This window comes from Capra hircus, chromosome 25, assembly GCF_001704415.2.
Source record: "Capra hircus breed San Clemente chromosome 25, ASM170441v1, whole genome shotgun sequence".
NCBI classification, from domain to species: Eukaryota; Metazoa; Chordata; class Mammalia; order Artiodactyla; family Bovidae; genus Capra; species Capra hircus.
The window spans coordinates 27301679-27318342 of record NC_030832.1 but is presented as its reverse complement, the minus strand read 5'-3'; the positions used below and the strand labels follow the sequence as shown (position 1 = coordinate 27318342).

Sequence of the window (16664 nt, the reverse complement as noted above, 5' to 3'; positions counted from 1 at the left end):
ATACTGGAGTGGGTTTGCCATTTCCTTTTCCAGGGGATCTTCCCAACCCAGGAATCGAACCCAGATCTCCCACATTGCAAGCAGATGCTTTAACCTCTGCACCACATCCTACATTTATTAGAGGCTGGAGTTCTCAGAAGCCTTTCTTAAAAGCCTCAAGATTAGACTTCCCTGGTGGTCCAGTGGCTAAGACACTGTGTCCTGATGCAGAGAACCCGGGTTGGATCCCTGGTCAGGGAACTAGATCACACATGCCACAAAAAAAAGCTCACCTTCTGCAACTTAGACCTGGTTCAGTCAAATTAATAGATCAGTGTTGTTTAAAAAGCCTCAAGATTGTCCCAGGTCCCCTAAGACACATGAGGTGTGACCTTGTTTTCAGGGTTCTTACAGCCTTATTGGGGGAGCAGTGTTACCCTGATACAAGGCAAGATCTCATCAGGGGCCTCCCCAAGGTTCTGTGTCCTGAGGCTGTGTGAGTTTCCAAGGAGGCAGAGAGGGGGTCCCTGGGCCTCCTGTCATGGAGGTGGGGAGGCTTCAGCTACACATTGACAGGTCCGTGGCTTTGGGCTTAACCCTTGGCATCCGGGCAGGATGATTCCTCATCCCAAGAACAGATTGACACCCTGTGGGGCATTTATAACCATCAGAAGGAGATGACCTGCTCGTTGCAGAGGTTGGGGATCAGGGAAAAGTTGGGCGAAAGGAAAAGGGCTTTTGTGCTGCCCAGGGAGGGGCGCACATGGTGTGTGAGGCTAAGGAGTCAAGTCAGAGGCTTGAGCAGACACCTTCCTTCAACAAATACCTTCCTAGCAGCTGCTATGTTCCAGGCAGGGTGCTGTGATGACTTTCTGTAAATTCACTTGTCATTCAGCTAAGAGTTATTGGGCCCCTATTGCGTGTCATCAACACTAGACACAAACCCCTGCTTTTGTGAGATCTATGCACTCGTGACTTGAAACAGGCCCAGGTGGCTTAACCCGGGTCCCCCCACCCCTACCGCTGGTCCCACCCACAGGCCTCCTGGGTGACATCCTCCTGCCCAGGGTTTCACACTCTCCTTCAGTCCCACACCCCTTCAGCCCAGCCAGGTGCAAGCTGGGAGCCTGTTTGCTGGCGTGTGCACTGGGGTTGTCACACTTGCTTGCAGGGGACCCACAAGCGGGACGCACCATGCCTGTGACTCTGTGGCTCAGTGGTATTGTTCACTTGTGACTCTCTGGGTGGGGCCACTCAGGGGACAAGCTGAGGTGTCTGGGGGAGCCCTTCTGAGGGTCTAGAATTTGGAGTGAGTGGAGCAGAAGTGAGACCAGCCCCCCAGGGAGGGGCCAGGCTGGTCACTGGGTCTCCAGAAGGGCCTGGGCAGCCTCAGGTGGGGTTCCTACACTGACCCCAGCGATTTTCTTTCTCCTTCCTCCCTCAGCAGGCTGGCTTCTTCAAACGTCAGTGCAAGGAAATAACGAAGGGAGCAAACGGACAGACTGTCCTAGGAAATGAAACAGGAGACCACCAAGTTGTACAAAAAGAAACTATCTCCTGTTGTCATTTGGATCTGCTCTGCCCTGAGAGGTTCCCTGGCCTTCTTACTCTCATCCCAGGCAGGCCTGATGGGGAAGAAGCATTCCAAGCAAGGGGAGCTGGGATCAGCCGCTTTCTGCCTTTGGGAGGATGCAGTGTGTTTGCACAAATCACCTTGCCAGGGAGGGGGCATTGGTCTTATCAAGGCTCCAACTGGAAATCCCAGGACAGGATCCCTGCTGTGCAACCTAAGGACTTGACTTGGAATTTCTACCTAGAAATCCATGGACAAGAGCCTCAGTTTCCACTCTCCGTTTGTCTGCTAACCACTGATGACCTCTCTAAAATACAGTACTGAGCCAGGCGCGCATCTTCATCCATCTTCAGTGGCTCCCCGTCACTTGAAGTGCAACTTCTGAACTCACCAGCTTGATGTTAGAAATCCAATTCCCTTTCTAAAAGTCTGGCTTTGGAGCACACAGCATAAGCTTCTCTGTGCCTCTCTGTCACCTTCATTTCCACAGGTGAAAGGAAGCGGTACAGCTGAGAATCTGAGTCCAGATTTCCAGAATTGAGTTGAGAATGAAATGTCTGCATGCTGAAACTCGTGAACATGAACTGGTCAGCGTTGGAGGGATGAGTGCCCCTCCCCCAAGAAGGGGCATAGCCTTGATGCCACTTGGGCTCAAACAGCTCCAGAATTTCCCAGAGATTAAAAGAGGCTCAGGGTTGGCCAGCCTGCAGTACCTTCTAAAGTTAGCCCTTCATTCTGACATCAGACTCCATGCTGGGAACTGCTGGCAGTTTAGTCTTTAGTTCCCCATTTGTTTGGAATCTGTTTGCAGTCCCCATTCTTTGAAGACTGCTAGTTCAACCCTTTCCCCAGTCCCTATCTTTTTTTTTTTTTTTAAGAATCCTTCTTTAAAAAAAATGGCTATACTGGGTCTTCTAGTTGTAGCAAGCAGGCTTAGTTGCCCCTTGGGAGGTGGGATCTTAGTTCCCTGATCAGGGGTTGAACCCGTGCTCCCTGCCTTGGAAGGCAGATTCTTAACCACTGGACCACCAGGAAAGTCCCCTCCACCAGTCCCTAATCTTTTGACTACTGGTGGTGTCCACAGTTCTAGGTCTTCAGTTACTGTCAGTTTCTGTTAGTGAGCACAAGAGATAAAGACTGCTGGGAATCTCAGAAGCCAAAAAGTTGCAAAAAATGGTGGGAACGGATCAAGCAGTTTCCTGCTGCCTAACTCAAAGATCCCAATGTCACAAGGAACACACATAAGATGGTCACAGAATGAGTTAATTTGACAGTAGGTCACCTGCCAAAACATCCAGAAAATTTTTATGCAGTAAGGCAAGCTGTTAAATACTGTCGGATCTCCAACCAAGTGGCATATCCTTTTAGGTACTTGTGTGGCTCTGAGACACCTAAAGGCTTAGCTAATAAATAAGTACACTTGAGAGAGAGATGCATAGACTCAGCTGTGGCCCAGTATAGGCTCAGCTGTGACCCGATAGCTCGAAGGACTACTTGGACTTTGTCTTGACCTTCCTGACCTCGAGAGTTTTTTAAAGTCCATTTGCGGTTCCTTATAAAATGTTCCAGCAAAGCAGTCTTAAACTTACATGATCCGTCACTACTGTTTTATTCATTCATTTTTGGCTGTGTTGGGCCTTCGTTGCTGCACCCGGGCTTTCTCTAGGTGTGGTACTCGGGCTTCTCACTGTGGTGGCTTCTCTTATTATGGAGCACCAGCGCTAGGGCATGTAGGCTCTGTAGCTACGGCTCCCGGGCTCTAGAGCACAGGCTCAGTAGTTGTGGCGGGATCAAACCCGCATCTCCTGTATTGGCAGGCAGATTCTTTACCACTGAGCCTCTTGGGAAGCCCATGGATGCCAAACAAACACCCCAAATGAAGCAGCTGATATATATGAATGTAACCCATGTGGGGTGGGCTTTGTGATGACTGAGATATCTACCTGATGAACATGCCCATTACCTAGGTCATGGTAAATGCTGTGGTTAGAAGGGACCCTTTCACATGGGCACCCCATATAACGCAACTGTTGCAAAACCCAAAAACAGTGCGGGAAGCTTTATTGAATTTCCTGTCTCAGCTTTCCCTCATAGGTCTTACAGATGCAACCAAGTAAAGGGCTCAGGTACCCACAGCGCAGAAAGCCAAGCTGTGACAACAGGCGTTTGCAGCAAGGTAAGGATTTATTGCTTGGGAATGACAGACAAGCCTCAGACCTACTCCAATCTGGTCTTTGAATTAAAGGTTTGGTTTGGTTTTGTTTTTTCCTAATGTAAGGAACAAAGAGGCTGGGATTGATCATTTCTTATGATATCTCTTTTTTAAAAAATAATTTTAAAAATTTATTTATTTTTGGCCGTGTTGGGTCTTGGTTGCTACACACTCACTTTCTCTAGTTGTGTGTGAAGCCCTCTCATTTTGGTGGCTCCTCTTGTTTTGGAGCAGGCGCTCTAGAGTGCGGGTTTCAAGAACTGAGGCACACGGCTCCGCAGTTTCAGCTCCCAGGCTCTAAAGCACAGGCTCAGCAGTTGTGGCGCCCTGGCTTGATTGCCCCATGGCATGTGGGATCTTCTCAGACCAGGGATCGAACCCGGGTCTCTTGCAGTGGCAGGTTTCTTACCACTGAGCCCTTGCGACCCTTCTTAATCATAGCTTTGGAAGTTGGGATGTCTCTGGTGTAGGATTCTCTGGTCAGGAGGTCCATATGACTTGGGAGTCTGTTAGCTTATCTTGCCCTAGAGAAACAACCGGAGTTTGTACATTGATGATTTTATCTACAATAGCAATTTAAGTACATGAACGACATTATCGACGGCAGCCAAATTTTAGTCATGTGACTCTGGCTGATTTGTGTTCAGTTAGCACAAAATTGAGGTTCTCTACTAAGTCCTAGAGGGCACGAAATGGGGAATAAAGTTTTGCATTAAGCGATTAATTGGTAAGGGAATTTGGAAGACTCAGTTTCACAGATGGTAATAAAAATATTAAGTTAATTAACAAGAGAATGAGAAGAGGCCAAGGGGAGATTCAAGGGACTTCCCAACAGAGTGAAAAATTTTAAATGGTTATTAAGAATTAAGATGAATAAGCAAATATTGATAGGAAACAAATGAAGAGGAAACAGAAAGGGGAGAGTCACAAGACTCGTCCCAGCAGAAGGAAATCCTTAGGAGATTTCGGAGAAATTGAAAAAGTCAGCAGCCATCGGGCCTAGAAACATTAAACATAAATTTTTCCATCTGTATTAAATATGTAAGGTCTTATCTACATGGATTTGATTACAGAAACTAACAAAGTATTCTCTAAATAATGAGAAGAGAAAAGAGGGAAAAAGGCAAAAGTCAGATTGCAGAAATGGTGATGAGAAACCTGACCAACCGTTGCTTGGTACAGTGGTTTGATGGGTTTATCAGGTTAAAGATTGACAAAAGGGCCTTGATTCAATCCCTCACCGATGACCAAAAGCCTTTGGCACAAGACTGGGCCAAATGGTCAGAGGGTGGAGAAGTTTCCAGGGCTCCTTGAGAGGGAAGCCAAATCTGTTGGTGAAGCCCCTACACAGGCAGCAGTTAGATGATGAAGATGTAAGCATGTAATGATTGATAGGATTATGCAAGTTGGAATGCTGAAACAGGCTTTACATAAAGAAGTTGTGTCTTCCTCTATGGCACTGGATACTATCTTTGGCAGGAGAGCGCTTTCCTGATCTAGTATTGTGGATGAAGTCCTAATGGAGGCTGCAGTTAGGAATGTAAGGCAGAGACACAAAGTGAGCAAATGCTGTTGGGAAAACGATGCCGATAAACATATACCACACAAGGTTACCACAAACCTTCAATTTGTTAAAAAAAAACCCAACCAAACAAAAAAAAAACTTTCCAATATTTGCAATGCACAGTGAAGTACAATAATAATAAAACAAAAGGAATGTAGGGTAGAAGTTTGTAGGAGAATTGGTGGGTTTGAACAGTCTTTATAGTGATTACTTTTTTTTTCATTTTTGGCTGTGATGGGTCTTTGTTGCTGCCCCCAGGCTTTTTCTAGTTGCAGTGAGTGGTGGCCACTCTCTAGTTGCGGCTCACAGGCTCTAGAGCACGGGCTCCGTAGTTGTGACGCATGGACTTAGTTGCTCCACAGCATGGGGGATCCTCCCAGAGCAGGGATCAAACCCATGTTCCCGGCCTTAGCAGGTAAAGTCTTAACCGCTGGACCACCAGGGAAGTCTTCTTGTTTAAAAAAAAAAAAATGTATGTGTCTGGCTGTGTCAGGTCTTACTTGCAACAAATGAGATCTTTGTTGAAGTGTGCAGGCTTCTCTGATTGTGGCCTATGGCCTCCAGAGTGTTCAGGGCCTGTAGTTTTGGCTTGCAGGTTTAGTTGACCCGCATGTGGGATCTTAGTTCCTCTACCTGGGATTGAACTAGCATCCCCCGAATCGAAGGTGGATCTTTAACCACTGGACCACCAGGGAACTTTCCAGTTGCATTTCTTATACTTGATTATATTCCAGGGTGGTATTCCCATGTTGAATCTCATGGGAGTATTTCCCCTACCTAGTATCATGTAAAATAGAAGACATGTAAATCTTCCCTTCAAGCAATGTTAATTGGACATGCTAAATGGAAACCGGGAAGATTCCCTGAGCCCAAACATCGTATAACAGAAGCCAGAGTGTGGGTGGGGACGGATTCTCCCTATGATAGCCCTGTGTGAGATAACCCTACATGGAAACTAGCTGGGGCTTATGGCAAAACACTATGAGCAATGCCTACTGGGACTTAGGCCTAGAGAGTTAAAACAATCTGATGAACGTGGCAGTGCCCAGGACAGTTTCCTCTGCTCAGTTCAGTCGCTCAGTCGTGTCCGACTCTTTGTGACCCCATGGACTGCAGCATGCCAGGCTTCCCTGTCCATCACCAACTCCCAGAGCTTGCTCAAACTCATGTCCACTGAGCCAGTGATACCATCCAACCATCTCGTCCTCTGTCGTTCCCTTCTCCTCCCGCCTTCAGTCTTTCCCAGCATCAGGGTCTTTTCCAATGAGTCACTTCTTCACATCAGGTGGCCAAAGTATTGGAGCTTCAGCTACAGCATCAGTCCTTCCAATAAATATTCAGGACTGATGTCCTTTAGGATGGACTGGTTTGATCTCCTTGCAGTCCAAGGGACTCTCAAGAGTCTTCTCCAACACCACAGTTCAAAAGCATCAATTCTTCAGCACTGAGCTTTCTTTATGTCCAACTCTTATGTCCATACACGACCACTGGAAAAACCATAGCTTTGACTAGACGGACCTTTGTTGGCAAAGTAATGTCTCTGCCTTTTAATATGCTGTCTAGTTGGCCATAGCTTTTCATCCAAGGAGCAAGCGTCTTTTGATTTCATGGCTTTTGTCACTATCTGCAGTGATTTTGGAGCCGAAGAATATAAAGTCTGCCACTGTTTCCATTGTTTCCCCATCTATTTGCCATGAAGTGATGGGACCAGATGCCATGATCCTAGTTTTTTGAATGTTGAGTTTTAAGCCAGCTTTTTCCCTCTCCTCTTTCAATTTCATCAAGAGGCTCTTTAGTTCTTCTCTGCTTTCTTCCACAAGGGTGGTGTCTCTACATATCTGAGATTACTGATATTTTTTCTGGCAATCTTGATTTCAGCTTGTGCTTCATCCAGCCTGGCATTTCGCATGATGTACTCTGCATGTAAGTTAAATAAGCAAGGTGACAATATACAGCCTTGAGATACTCCTTTCCCAATCTGGAATAGCTTCATAGTGAAATGGAAGTTGCTTATCTGGGGTCTCAGTTTGGGGGAGAATGCAAGGAAGAAATAGATACTCACCAGCAGGGAGACTTTCCCCCACCCCGCCTGCTCCAGGATTGACTCTGAAACTGTGTGAGGAGCTGATGGATTCCACTGTTGCTTGGTCAGTGCCCCATACACAGCCCTCCACTGACAGACAAAGAGCTCTTTGGTTTGTGGGTGTCCATTCCAAGGTAAATGGACAAGATTCTTGTTGGAAGGCTACCAGTCTGATTGAAGAAGGTAAAAAGAGATCAGTGTGGTATGTTGAATTGCATGCTGTTTTCCAGGCAGTGATGGAGGAGTTGACCCATGTTAAAAGTCCCTATGTTTGGGTTTTTGTTTTGTTTTCTTAAATATTTATTTATTTATTTGGCTGTGCCAGGTCTTAGTTGTGGCCTGTGAGATCTAGTTCCCTGACCAGGGATTGAACCCAGGCCCCCTGCACTGGGAGCACAGAGTCTTAGCCACTGGACCATCGTTTGGGTTTTTAATGCCTCATAGGCAGTGGTCAATGGCCTGTCCATTTGGTCAGGTGGTAGGTTAAAGGAAAGCTGGACTATTAAAGGGATGTTCCTAAGAGGTGGGGAGAAGGCAATGGCACCCCACTCCAGTACTCTTGCCTGGAACATCCCATGGACGGAGGAGCCTGGTAGGCTGCAGTCCATGAGGTCGTGAAGAGTCAGAAACGACTGAGCAACTTCACTTTCACTTTTCACTTTCATGCACTGGAGAAGGAAATGGTAACCCACTCCAGTGTTCTTGCCTGGAGAATCCCAGGGACGGGGGAGCCTGGGGGCTGCCGTCTATGGGGTCACACAGTCGGACACGACTGAAGCGACTTAGCAGCAGCAGCAGCAACATAAGGGGTGTGATCCTATGAAAATTGGAGGAATGCATTAAATCAGGATATGTCTATGCCCACTGGAAGAACTACTTTCCAAGCTTGGAAAGTGACTGTAATTGACAAGCAGATATCCCCATGTGACCTCTTGATATAGCCACTGGATCCAGAAATGAGGGGACGTGAGGGCACAGTATCAATGCAGAGATGGGCTGAATCTAGACCTGTTTTTGTGCCTGTTCAATAACAAAAATTCCAACAAGTAAAATTTAAAGATCTAAATGACTTTATAAAGTGATTTATGAGTCTCTTCCCTTCTAAGTCCTCACTAAAATGGCCAAAATGAAGTTCAATCCCTTCGTGACTTCTGACAGAAGTAAGAACTGAAAAAGGCATTTCAGTGCACCTTCCCACATTCTCAGGAAGATGATGTCTTCTCTCTCTAAGAGCTGAGACAGAAGCACAACATTCGATCCACACCCATCAGAAAGGATGATGAAGTTCAGGCTATAGAAGGGCACTACAAAAGGCAGCAAATTGGCCAAGTAGTCCAGGTTTACAGGAAGAAATACAACATCTATACTGAACAATGCAGTGGGGGAAGGCCAGTGGCAGGACTGTCCATGTGGGCATTCAGCCCAGCAAGGTGGTTATCACCAGTCTAAAACTGGCAAGGACCACACAAAGATCCTTGAACATAAAGCCAAATCTTGCCAAGGGGCAAAAGAAAAGGGTAAATATAAGGAAGAAACAACTGAGAAGATGCGGGAATAAAGTCATCTTGTCTATAGCTTTCATTAGAAACGGTTAAAATGGAAAAAAATTCATGAATCAGTCAGCATGTCATCTAGCAATAGAAAGGAGCTCCGTCAAGCTGCAGATAAGAAAAGGTTTCAAAGTCAGAGAGGGAACAGAAAAAAGGAAATTATCATCAGAAAAAGCCTTGTTTTAGGCAAGGTCATCCTTCTAAGGGGGAACAGAAGGAGTTTATCAGCAGATTTATTCCTAATGCTGACCAGGAAATTCCAGTTTGGCTGGTTAAAGGTTAAATTCCTGGGGAAGATTGAAACTGTAATTAGTTATGTATTAAGTCTTGGTTTGCTGATGTGGGAACCTAACAAAGATGACTCCATTTGGGGACTCCTTTGTATCACACCTTCTAAGGCATAAAATGTCAAAAAGATTGTTCTGTCTACCAGCAAAGGAGACCAGAGACCGCAGATAGTGTTGCGACAACTTCCCTGGTGGGAAGGTGCTAAACATAGCCGGTAAATCAGAGGGATGCTGGTAACCCTGGGGGCAGCAGGTGGGTCCTGACAAGAAGAGACTCTGATTCTGGACTGGGCTTTGCTTACTCGGTGGTAGATGAAAATGCTTGCAGCATTATGAAAGAGCTGGAAGAGAAAGTATTGCATCAATATGGATGGCCAATTGTCATCTCCTCAGACCAAGGAACTCACTCTGGAGCCCATGATGGCCAACAATGAGCAGACAGATACCCACCTTGGAGTACTAGTTTGACAGAGAATTGGAGCTGACAATTAAAACATTGGTTATCAGAAATTTCCTGGTGGTCCATGGTTAAAACTTTGCTTTCCAATGCAGGGGGCATGGGTTTAATCCCTGGTCAGGGAGCTGAGATCCCACATGTCTTGTGACCAGAAAACCAAAATATAAAACAGAAGGAATATTGTAACAAATTCAGTAAAGACTTTTAAAATGGCCCGCATCCAAAAAAATCTTTAAAAAAAGTTGGTTGTCTAAAAACACCTGGTCTCATCACTTCATGGCAAATAGAAGGGGAAAAGTGGAAGTAGTGAGATTTTCTCTTCTTGGGCTCCAAAATCATTGTGGACAATGACTGCAGCCGTGAAATTAAAAGACGCCTGCTCCTTGGGAGAAAAGCTATGACAAACCTAAACAGTATTAAAAAGCAGAGACATCGCTTTGCCAATGAAGGTCTGTATAGTCAAAGCTATGGCTTTTTCCAGTAGTCATGTACAGATGTGACAGTTGGGTCATAAAGAAGGCTGAGTGCCAAAGAACTGATGCTTTCACATTGCGGTGCTGGAGAAGACTCTTGAGAGTCCCTTGGAGAGCAAGGAGATAAAACCAATCAGTCCTGAAGGAGATCAACCCTGAATATTCATTGGAAGGACTGATGCTGAAGCTCCAATACTTTGACCACCTGATATGAAGAACTGACTCGTTGGAAAAGATCTGATGTTGGGAAAGGCTGAGAGCAGGAGGAGAAGGGGACGACAGAGCATGAGATGTTTGGATGGTGTCACCGACTCAATGGACATGAACGAAACTCTGGGAGATAGTGAAGGACAGGGAAACCTGGCATGCTATAGTTCATGGGGTCGCAGAGGGTCAGACACAACTTAGCAACTGAACAACAACAAAACCGAGTGGAGGGTGGGGATAAAGGCATGAAAAGCTAACTAACATGCCTTCACCAGTGTGTACTCACATTCAACATGAATATGAGTGGGGCTAAAGTTGTGTCCCTACTGGATAGATTTCTCTGCTCATCCAACACACAGCAAAGCCAGTCTGTTGACACTGCGTTGTGGTGGAGGGAAAGTACAGCATTTATTGCAGGGCATCAAGCAAGGAGAATAGACAGCTTGTGCTCAAAAGACCTGAACTCCCTAATGGCTTTCAGGCAAGGGTTTTAAAGGCAACAGCTGGGGCGACGGGTGCAGCTCCTGCACTTTCCTCCAACTGGTTGGTTATGAGGTAGCAGGGTGATGTTTCAGGAATCTTAATAATCAGCCTTCTGGTTGCAACCAGCTGGAATCTACATGCTTCTAGTCAGCATGTGGTCACCGTCCTCTACCTGAGTGGATGTCTTAGTTTCTGCAGAACAACTCAAAGATATGTGTCAGACCATTAGGTATATCCCTTGAGGAGAGACAAGGACTCTGTCTTATCACTGAACGATTGTTTTACTGTTGTTGTTGATTTTAAAGATTTATTTATTTGGTTGTACCAGGTCTTAGTCGCGGCATGTGGAATCTTTTAATTGGGGCATGTGGGATCTAGTTCCCTTGATCAGGGAGTGAACCCAGGCCCCTTGCATCTGGACCACAGAGTCTTAACCATTGGACCACTAGGAAAGTCCCTAAAATGTGATATATATAATGGAATATTATTCAGCCTTTAAAAGGAAGGAATGGGGAGGGAGGTGGGAGGGGGGTTCATGTTTGGGAACGCATGTAAGAATTAAAGATTTTAAAATAAAAAAAAAAAGAAAGAAAAAAAAATAAAAGGAAGGAAGTTCTGACAGTTGCTACAACATGGGTGAAGCTCAAGGATATTATCCTAAGTGAAATAAGCCCAGTCACAGAAAAGACAAACACTGCTGTGACTCCACTTATGGGAGATACCTACAGTAGTCAGAGCCACAGATACAGAAGGCAGAATGTTGGTTGCCAGGGTCTGGGGAGAGGGGGGTTATGGGGAGTTGTGGTTAAATGGCTATTGAGGTTTGATTTTACATGAAAAGAGTTCTAGAGATGGATGGTGGTAACAGTTGCACAGCAAAGAGCGAGCACTTTGACACGGCTGAACTTTACACTTAAAAACGGCTAGAGGGCAAAATTGACCTTCTGTGCATTTTACCACAATTTAAAATAAAAACAAGACTTCCTGGTGGTCCAGTGGTTAAGAGTCTGTCTGTAGGGGACACAGATTTAGTCCCTGCTCTGGGAAGATTCCACTGGTCGAGGAGCAGCTAAGTCCATGTGCCACTGCTTCTGGAGCCCGAGTGCCCTAGAGCCCGTGCTCCACGACGAAGGAAGCAAAGAGGCAGCTAGACAGTTGCCCCAGCTCACTGCAATAAAGTCCAGTTGCAGCAATGAAGGCCCAGGGCAGCCAAAAATTAAAAAATAAAATAAAATCTCAAATGACTATACTTCTCCCTGACATCACTTTAATATGAAATACCCATCTCTCCTCGCAGCACTGCAAAGATGAACACAGTGGCCATGACTTGATCAGATTCACAATTCTCTTTCCTTCAGCACCAAATCAAGGTCGAAAGGTGTCTTGTTAACTTCATCCCCTCTCCGGCCTCCCCCCACCCCCGACTCTCTGCCAACCAAGTGCACATAGACCACCTGCTTCAGGCCAGCACTCCATCAGAAGTGATCCTACATTAATTAATGTTTTAAAGGAAACATTAATTAACAGGATGAATATTAGTTACAAACAAATGAATCTCATTTTCAGTTACTCAGGTTTTCAGTGATACAAATTTAGCAGGCACATCTCCCCCATAAATGCACTGCAGAAAAGCCCAGGGCTGATTCAGACTTTCCACATCAGTGACTTCATCCAAGTATAAAGAGGTACGGTTCCTAGGTCACACACGAGTTAGTCATTACTACCTCACTGTACAGGCTTCCCACGTGGTGCAAGTGGTAAAGAACCCTCCTGCCAGTGCAGGAGAGGCAAGAGACCTGGGTTCAGTCCCTGAGTCGGGAAGATTCCCTGGAGTAGGAAATGGCAACCCACTCCAGTATCCTTGCTTGGAAAATTCCGTGGACAGAGTTACTGGTGGGCTACAGTCCATGGGGTCACAAAGAGTTGGACACAACTGAGTATGCATGCAAGCACCACTGCATATAAAATAGATAAAAAACAAGGATTTACTGTACAACTCAGGGACCTATATTCAATATATGGCAATAATCTACATGGAAAAGAATCTAAAATTATATATGCTGCGGCTGCTAAGTCGCTTGAGTCGTGTTCGACTCTGTGCAACCCCATAGACGGCAGCCCACCAGGCTCCCCCGCCCCTGGGATTCTCCAGGCAAGAACACTGGAGTGGGTTACCATTTCCTTCTCCAATGCATGAAAGTGAAAAGCGAAAGTGAAGTCGCTCAGTAGTATCTGACTCTTTGCGACCCCGTGGACTGCAGCCTACCAGGCTCCTCCATCCATGGGATGTTCCAGGCAAGAGTACTGGAGTGGGGTGCCATTGCCTTCTCCACTAAAAATATATATACCTACATAAATAACTGAATCACTTTGCTGTACATCAGAAGCTAACACAATGTTGTATATCAAATATACTTCCATAAAAAGGAAAAGAAAAGAGCACTAGTCCTGGATTGTCCTTCCTTAATGAACTGCTTTCGGGCCTTCCAATCCCCTCCCTGGAGTGGTGATACTCTCCATGCCAGTCTTGACAAGCTGAGAGGGGCAGCTGCCCACATACCCACCAAGCAGATTGATTCCTTTGCCAGGTATCAAGAGGGCCCACAGTAGAAAGGTATTTCCATCAGGTGCCCATCCCATGACCGGAAACCACAGGAGCAGCAGAAGACTAAAGTCAAGAAGACAGAAACATAGTAGGAACTGACATGGGGAGGCCTTCCTCTTCTCTGAGAACTACACCTGTGGCCTGAGCCTGGGATGTTAATGTGGCTGCAGCTTTAGGAACTTGAGCAGGAGGAGGAACTTGCCAGGGGAGGCAGCACCATCAGGTGTGAGGAGATGGATGGGCTGGGTGGGTAATGCCAGACCAGGACCCCACCTTCTCCCCTCTTTCCATGGTGTACATTCCATGCCAGGGAGGGTGCATTTCAACTGGTCCAGCTTGCAGCAGGACGACAGGATTCCAGCGGAGAAGCAATCAACCCATCCCAGTGGGGCATCCCATCACAAATTCTAGTAGATAACACCTCCCTCAGGAGTGATGCGGCTTGGTGGTCCCAGCAGTGCCCCATGATCCATGGTGAGAATCAGGGTGATGTCCATCTCTCATGACTCCCATACATTGAAGGCGTTGGGTGTCTCAGCAGGGTTCTTCAGTCTGGCAGATGGGGTGACAGTCCCTACTGGTTGTTATTCAAATGTATTAAAGGCTGGAACAGTCCTTTAATCACGTGACCAAGGTGGTTTTCAGTTCAGTTCAGTCGCTCAGTCGTGTCCAGCTCTTTGTGACCCCATGAACCACAGCACGCCAGGCCTCCTTGTCCATCACCAACTCCCGGAGTCCACCCAAACCCATGTCCATTGAGCCAGTGATGCTATCCAACCATCTCATCCTCTGTCGTCCCCTTCTCCTCCTGCCCTCAATCTTTCCCAGCATCAGGGTCTTTTCAAATGAGTCAGCTCTTTGCATCAGGTGGCCAAAGCTTCAACATCAGTCCTTCCAATGAACACCCAGGACTGATCTCCCTTAGGATGGACTGGTTGGATCTCCTTGCAGTCCAAGGGTACTTGTTAGTAATTTAATCTGCTATTTTAATATTTCATTCTTCCATTTCTACCAACATTTCTGCCTGCAGTTTGTAAAGGAGACAGAACCTTCATTCAGTGTCATGTTCCTTCGCCCAGTCTTGCATTTCATGACCTTTGAAATGTGACCCCCATCCCTGCCTACTCAGTGAGGGTACCCGTCCCTGGTACTCAGCCTCTCTAATTCCGTAACTTCCTGGTTAATGCGGCCACCGGGGAAAGCTCGGGTCAAGTTAGATGCAGTGTCCACACAAACCAAGGCATGTTTAGAGCCCTCACTCAGAGGGAGGGGCCAATATAATCAATTTGCCAATTCCTCACCAGCTGGGAGCTCCCTCCAGTGGATGGCCCCGGGATCCTTTGGTTATTTAGAACATACAATAAGTGCTGTTTCTGCATTAACCAAGTCAGTGTATTTCAAGGGCAATCCAGCATCACTGACAACACACCATCCCACGCGAGCACCACAAGTGAACTGTGCGTTGCTAGGGCTCATATCCGGGGTATAGCATCAGCTTCCTGATTGCCAGGGGTGTCAACATCCTCTGAGCTGGGACGTGGAGGACAGTGAGAACTGACTCAGGCTCTTGCAGGCAAACCTAGATGTCTTTCCACATATCCTGACCCCACCAGTGCTTATTCATGGTCATCCACCCCCCAGCTTCCCATTTTCTAAGCCGTAGGGTGAATTCCTTTAAAACAGTCCAACTGTCAGTGCAAAGTGTTAACATCCAGAGCTCACGAGCTCTCTGAGTTCAGCCCCCTGGTAGCTGTGGTTCATGCCTGTTTCCGTCCAGATGGTGTCAGTCTTGAGCTGAACAGTGACTGCAGACCGGTCACCCCAACCAGTACACCAGGCCTCAGAGGGAATCTCTCCCACTTCCTCCCTACAGGCCACAGGGGCAGAATTAGGGGCAGGGGAGTTTGGAGGGCAGGGTCTCCTCTGCTGCAGAGGGGTAAGACCCTTAGTCAAAGTGGGAGTTAGTGCTACAGCAGGCATGGGTAGGTGACACATAGTTATCAACCGGTCCCTCAATAGGAAGGGAGGGTCTTACCATGATTGCTGATCCTTCGTGAGAGACTTTACCTGGAGGAACGCTGTGTGCAGTGCTAGGAACGGCTGCTCTCTGCGGGTTTATGGGGTTTGTGCCTCCTTTCAGAACCAGGACCAAAATCCTAGGGGTACTCTTGCTGTCTCTGTGACTGTCCCCACCTCATACCTTCCAGAGTCACAGAGGCATCTACCTCCCAGGAAGCCCTGCTTGGGGGATGCCCAGAGCTTTAATCTGCTTCACTAGTGTCTTGCCTTCTCAAAGGCGGCTCATCCCTCTGATCCCCAGTCCCATACGTGCCCTTACTTTCAGTTCAGTTGCTCAGTCGTGTCCGAATCTTTGCGACCCTGTGAACTGCAGCACGCCAGGCTTCCCTGTCCATCACCAGCTCCTGGAGCTTGCTCAAATTCATGTCCTTTGAGTCGGTGATGCCATCCAACCATCTCGTCCTCTGTTGTCCCCTTCTCCTCCTGCCTTCCATCCTTCCTTTACCAGGCAGTATAAGAGATGGAAGCACTGTGCCAGGTGGGGAATATAAGTCCTCCAAACCTCAAACCCCCACAGTCTTGCACCTCCTTTGTATTCTTAAGGGTTGGAAAGGGTTGCTCCCCATCAATCACAGCTTCTGGGAGAGTATGCACCTTACCTGACCAAAGTGAAAGTGAAAGTAACTCATTTGTGTCCTACTCTTTGCCACCCCATGGACTTTATAGTCCATGGCCCTGGAATTCTCCAGGCCAGAATGCTGAAGGCTTTCCCTCCTCCAGAGGATCTTCCCAACCCAAGGATCGAACCTAGGTCTCCCGTACTGCAGGGGTATTCTTTACCAGCTGAGCCACGAGAGAAGCTTACCTGACTAAAGGACTCCCCAAAACTACATGTTGATGCCTGGCCTTGACTTTTCTGTGGGTTCACCACCTATCGTCTTTCTCAAACATGTTCCAGCAGAATCTGCCGAGTGTCCTGAGCAGAGACAAGTCTTCCTCTGTTAACACTCTATCCTCGCTACTTCCCTGTTGGTCCAGTGGGTAAGAATCTGCCTGCCAGTGCAGGAGACATGGGTTCGATCCCTAGTCTGGGAAGATCCCACATGCCTTGAGGCAACTAAGCCCATGCACCACAACTACTGAGCCCTCAAGCTGCAACGAGAAAAAGCTGT

At 47.0% G+C, this 16664-nt stretch overlaps 1 pseudogene; it reads left to right on the top strand.

Moving 5' to 3' along the window:
- Positions 8538-8969, top strand: LOC102180644 (annotated as a pseudogene).